We start from the raw sequence: 6,318 nt of genomic DNA on the forward strand, positions 1-6,318 counted from the left end.
AAGGTTTTGCTTCCTTAAAAGCACAGGAGAGAATAGCTCGTGGAAGAGGGCTATGCCTGGAACTAGGGTGTGATTACATTGTTGGTACCCAAAGAGAGGAGGTGCTCAGTACTGCTCCCCTGGTGCCAGGTCATAATCTTGATGTCTTCCTAGGAAGTGGGGAGTGAGAGGCCCTCCGTACTAATGTCGCCCCTCCCTTAGCTGCCCCTGTGTGGGTGACTCCAGTGGTTTTCCTTAGAACTATAGGCTTGGGGGTAAACTTTAAATAGCCCGTGTTCATCCTGACATCTTACTGTGGGATTCGACACCCAGGGAGTTAGCGAAATGCTTCTTGAACCTCACTTACACTTTCAGTGCCAATGAAAAACACCAGAAGGGAAGGTTACCAACAGTTTGCCCTGGACCCTCCCGTTCCTGCAGTGACTGGTAAAGTCAGAAGTGACACGTTATTTGGGCACCTCTTTTGCTCAGAGTAAACACCATTAGCAAAGCCAGACTCTGGTCGGGGGTCGTGGGGCCTGAGTTCTGAGGCTCTGTGCTGACCCTCTGCTCCCCGCCAGGATGGAAGTGGCTACATTGATGAGAATGAGCTGGACGCCCTCCTGAAGGATTTGTATGAGAAAAACAAGAAGGTGAGTGGCTGAGCCCAGAGGTGGGATGCTGTCCTGGAGGTGCGATGGGGGTGGGAAGGCAGGCCGAGGAGTGCCTTTTGCTCCTCCCTGATCACCCCCTAACAAGGCAACGGCAGTTTTTTGGTTTGGTGTTTTTCTGGTTGAATTGATTGATCTTTTTTTTTTTTTTAATACACATAAAAAAGTTTGCCATCTTAACCATTTTTAAGTACAGTTCAGTGGCGTTAAGTACATTCACAATGTTGTGCAACCGTCACCACCATCCAGCACTCTTTTTCATCTTCCCAGAATGAAACTCTGTAGCCATTAAACAATAACTCCACCTTGCTGCCTGCCCCCAGCCACTGGCACTCATCATTCTACTTGCTCTGTGCATCTCACTGCTCTAGATACTTCATATAAGTGAGATCATACAGTATTTGTCTTTCTGTGTCTGGCTTAGTTCACTCAGCGTAACGTCTCCAAGGTTCAGCCATGTTGTAGCACATGTCAGAAATTCCTTCCTTTTTAAAGCTCAGTAACATTCCATGGTGTGTCTATCCCACATTTTATCTGTCCATTCACAGGCAGACACTTGGGTTTCTTCTACCTGCCGGCTGATGTAAATAATGCAGCTACGAGGCCATGGCAGTTTTGATGTGGCCCAGCTCTTGGAAGTGCCAGCCACATGGCCAACAAAAAAGACTTTTTTACAGGAACCGGGAGATGAGTCTTGGCAGCATTTTCCTCCACCTCCTGCAAAATGTCTTTCTCTGAGAAAATGGTTTTGCTGCTTTCTTTAATTAGATGAGGAACGCTCTATAATTCCTTGTGTTGTCTAACTGCCTGGGCGGTCAGGCTAGAGCTAAATATAATGCTCAATTTCAGGGCAAAAAATTCATCACAGCCTCTGAGTCTATCTGTCTCCCTTTCCAACTGCCTTCCGACTTCTTAATCTTTATCCTGAATATCATCCTTCATTTCTTTCACCCTAAATTTATTTTTTTGCTTTACACTACCTACAATTGCTTTTTGAAAGAGGCAGAAAACAAATTATAAGCAAATACTTCCTAGGAAGAAAGGAAGTACTCACCAAGTGTTTGAACTCGGCAGACTTTTTCCTGGCACCAGACTCTAGGAGAAAATTATTTGTGCATCCTTATGTGTCCAAGGAATGTTGCACATCGTAATGAAAAATATCTTTAACTGTAATTGTATTAATGAGGCATGATTATTCTCCATATGACCCTGCTTTATGCCTGAGGCTGATGGGCCTTGAAGGCAGGCATTAAATCTTGGGAGAGACCCGAATTTCCTGGTCATCATCTAACTAGGCTCTTTCTCGATTACCACAAAAGACAACTCATATGGCTACACAGCTTGACTCGAGATGTGGAAACAAAAAAAGAGTCAGGTGTTGGGGCTAGGAAACAACTCTGAAGGTTAGAGAACAAGGATATTAATAAAATTGTTTACCCGGGAGCCCTCCACCTGTACTGAGCTCCAGATTTAGCAGATGGGGATTGAGTGAATGAATCAGTAGAGAAAGCTGCATGCTTGTAAATAACAGCCCCTGAGTTGGGAGGGGAATGGCCATTTTTAGGTGAGCCCACATGGCAGATGCATATGATGCCTTTTTTAAAAAAATGAATTTATTTTTTATTTATGTATTTTTGGCTGTGTTGGGTCTTCGTTGCTGCGTGCAGGCTTTTCTCCAGTTGTGGCAAGCAGGGGCTACTCTTCATTGCCGTGCGCAGGTTTCTCATCGCGATGGCTTCTCTTCTTGCAGAGCACAGGATCTAGGCGCGCGGGCTTCAGTAGTTGTGGCACGCAGGCTCAGTTGTGGTTTGCAGGCTCTAGAGCGCAGGCTCAGTTGTGGTTTGCAGGCTCTAGAGCGCAGGCTCGGTAGTTGTGGCGCACGGGCTTGGTTGCTCCGCAGCATGTGGCATCTTCCCGGACCAGGGCTCGAACCCGTGTCCCCTGCCTTGAGAGGCAGATTCTTTACCACTGTGCCACCAGGGAAGTCCGCATATGCCATTTTTATGGTGCCTGCACGGACGGTGATTCGGTCTCTGAGCAGATTAATGTTTGAGGATCCTGAGGGACAGGCTGATGGGCTCAAACTTCGACATTCCCTAGCCCTCCTAAGACAGTTGCAACTTGCTAAAGCCAGCCTCAGCTTCAAGCAATACTTCTAGACACAGAAAGTAAGCAGCCCCCTCTGTCCATTCTGCTAAAACTCTTGATGCCACACTGAACCGGAGGGTTTTGTCAAGCTCAGGCTTGATATACGGGGTCACTTCCTTAGCTCCTAATTGAGTGGTAGGACGCTCAGGCACACCCTGGTGTTACGGACTAGGTGACATTTTTTCCAGGAACTTCACAACTTTAGTGAAGATGCCCCTCAAAGCTAGAGATGCTTGCAAAGTGCCTTGGGGGCTGGGTGGTGGCACAAACCCAGGAATCAATCACGTGAGGGGATGTCACCAAACGATGCAATAAAAGACTGACCTTGGAGCACTGAGGACAGGTGAGCCAAGTAAAGAATTAGGGGACTAAGACTCTTTATGGCTGTAGAGTTGGTCCTATCCTTTAGCCAATACCTTAGTCTTTACACCTCAATTTTCTCATTAGCTGAATGGAGACAATGACCCATCAGCCTGAAAGAGGAAATATTTAAAAAAAAAAAAAAAAAAAAAAGATCTGCCGACATGTTCAATACAAAAGGAGGAGGAGGAGGAAGAGGAAGGAGGGAGGGAAAGAAAAAGACAGTTGTTTAGTGATTTTCCAATGTTGATGCTGACGTTGCTCTATCTCAGAACTTGCGGCTATTTCCATCCAAAGCAACACAAGGCATGTGGGCTGTTGGTGTTCTGTAAATGTTGGCCTCCATTTTATATGAGACTATGGGCATATGTTTGTGGGTCACCTGTCTTAGTGCCCCTCAAGGCCACAAGGAGCCAGTGAACAAGCAGTAGGCTGGTAGGCTCGCTGCTGGAGGAGAAAGGAGTTAGAATCCCTTGTTTCGCTGGGTGAGGCTTGCAAGGAAGCATGATCCAAGGGGCCTGAAGACAAAACCAGGGAGTCCCCCGGGCATCCTCCTCCTCACCTGCAGGGACCCAGCAGATTGAGTAAATGGAGGCTCACCGAGGTAGAGGAATTTAGAGAAGCTATGCATAGATAATGACTGCCATCAACAGCTACTGTTTGGAGGGCATGCTGTGTGTCAGGTACTGTGCTAAGTACTGTTTACATTCATTTCCTCATCTAATCACCATAACACCTCGATGAGGCAGGCTCATTACTATACCCATTTTACAGATGAGACTCAGAAAAGGGTGAATACTTTCCCCAAAGCAATGCAGCCAGTAAGTGAAAGGGAGAGCGTTTTCCATCCAGGGCTTTCTGACTCCAAGGCCCATGCTTTGTGTGCCTCTAAGCTACTTGCACTGAGGTGGGATAAGGGAAAGGTTCTGGCTGAATGAACAGCTGGGCCATGTAGGTGGGGCTGTCCTCTGAGCCTCTTACCCTCTCCCTCTCTGTCTCCTAGGAAATGAACATCCAGCAGCTCACCAGCTACAGAAAGAGCGTCATGTCCTTGGCCGAGGCGGGGAAGCTCTACCGCAAGGACCTGGAGATCGTCCTCTGCAGTGAGCCCCCCATGTAAAGGGGGGGATGGGGGCTGCTTCTCCACCTCCCCCCAAGCCTGCCCCTGCTGCCCTGCCACTTCCACCCAGACCCAGAGATCCTGAGCATCCCTCCCGCTGCCCCTGCCATCTGCACACACACCAGCCTGCAGAGCAGGAAAGAAGAGATGGGGAAGGGGCTGCTGACGGGCCCCCTGGAGCCCCCTCCAGCCCAACCCGGGCTGACCCGTCACAGCGCTCTGCCTGCAGCGGGGCACCAACCGCATAGAAGGTGGGCGGGGGCACAGGTGGGGAGTCCCTCGTTCTCTTCGCTGTGATGCATGAGCTCATTCGCTGTATGATTTAGGCTTCTATATCCAACAGAGCGGACCCTCCCCTCTGCCTCTCCCCCATGCCACCAGCCGCCCCGAACCCCCAGGTTCCATGCCCCGCCTCGCTAGTGGTGTAGCTGTCTTCTCAGAGCTCCTTGCTCGTGGCGGCCACCAGCCCTGTCCTTGACTCAGCGTGTCCCCTTTCCCTTTGGCTTTCTTGTTTACCAAAGAAGAGTTTACAGACAATAAAAAGGAAATGTTCTCCTGTGGAAGCTCTCCCAGTTCTGGCTGAGTGGTCAACTTTCTCTCTGCCGTTAGTCCCTGACAAAGAGAGAGCCTGTTCTCGAGTGAGTGGGGAAAGTGAGGGGACCACCCAACTGGGGCATAACCACTAGAAGCAAGGGTGTGGGACCCCAGGACGCTGTACTTTCCCTTGCCACTCGCTGCCTTCTCTCCATCAGCCTGTCACTTCTCTGCTCCATGTTTGTTTCCACATTTCTGAAATCATAACAGCAGTTATCAGTCCATTGAAAGTTTACTAAATGCTAGGTATTATGCAAAACGGTTTGCCTGTGGTATCTCTCTTAGTCCCTTGAGAGGGGTGCTGTGATTGTCTCCAGAGTACAGATGAGGAAACTCAAGATTAAAGAGGTCAAGTAACGAGCCCCATGCCTTAGGGCCGGTTGGCGGCGCAAAGCCAGGGTATGAATCCCGACGATTGGATCCACATTTTTTTTTTTTTTTAATTGGCCGCACCGCACGGCTCGCAGGACCTTAGTTCCTTGACTGGGGATTGAACCCGAGCCCCCTGCAGTGGAAGCTCGGAGTTCTAACCAGGGGACCGCCAGGGAATTCCCTGGATCCACATTCTTTACAGTAGGGCTACCAGTGGCCTGTGGCAACAGGGGGACTAGGTGATCTCCACCCAGCAGGGGGGACCTCCACCCAGGAGTTCCAGGCACCACGAACTTAACTTCTCCCCCTCGAAATGCAATTTGCCCCACAGCAACATATCAGATGCCCCTTGGTACAGGGCCAGCATGGCCTTTGGGTGCACAGAACTCTTTGGGATCCTAGAACAGAGAGATACCTGATTTTTTTAATGCGATCAGATACTGACTGTTTTGACATTACCTCATTTAACGTCCCAACAATCCTTGCGATGGATACGATTTTCAGGTGAAGAAACTAAAGCTCAAAGACGTTAAGTCACTTTGGAAGTGTCCATTCAATAACCAGGAACTCACCTGGAGCAACAGAGCCCCGTGGGTCGAATATATGCCTCCTTTCTTTCCCAGCCACGCCCCTTTCTGAGAGAGCCTGTCCTGTTCACCCCCTGGAGGATGCGGCCAGCGAGCCACCTGACCTCTGTCTGCCTGCCCACAGCTGACGGGGCCGAGAGTGGACATCTGGTCCAGGCGGGGCCCCGAAGAGTCTCCTGGAATCTGAGGTTGAGAGCCAGGGCTGTCAGGCAGAATGTGTGGCATTGAAGCTGGGCGGTGATACAGCTTTGGGGGCGAGAGATGGCACGACGGCGATCCAAAACCAAGCCCGAGGGCTTCCCTGGTGGCGCAGTGGTTGGGAGTCCGCCTGCTGAGGCAGGGGACGCGGGTTCGTGCCCCGGTCCGGGAGGATCCCACATGCGGCAGGGCGGCTGGGCCCGTGAGCCATGGCCGCTGAGCCTGTGCGTCCGGAGCCTGTGCCCCGCAACGGGAGAGGCCACAACAGTGAGAGGCCCGCGTACAGCAA

Source organism: Physeter macrocephalus, chromosome 17 (genome assembly GCF_002837175.3).
Source record: "Physeter macrocephalus isolate SW-GA chromosome 17, ASM283717v5, whole genome shotgun sequence".
NCBI classification, from domain to species: Eukaryota; Metazoa; Chordata; class Mammalia; order Artiodactyla; family Physeteridae; genus Physeter; species Physeter macrocephalus.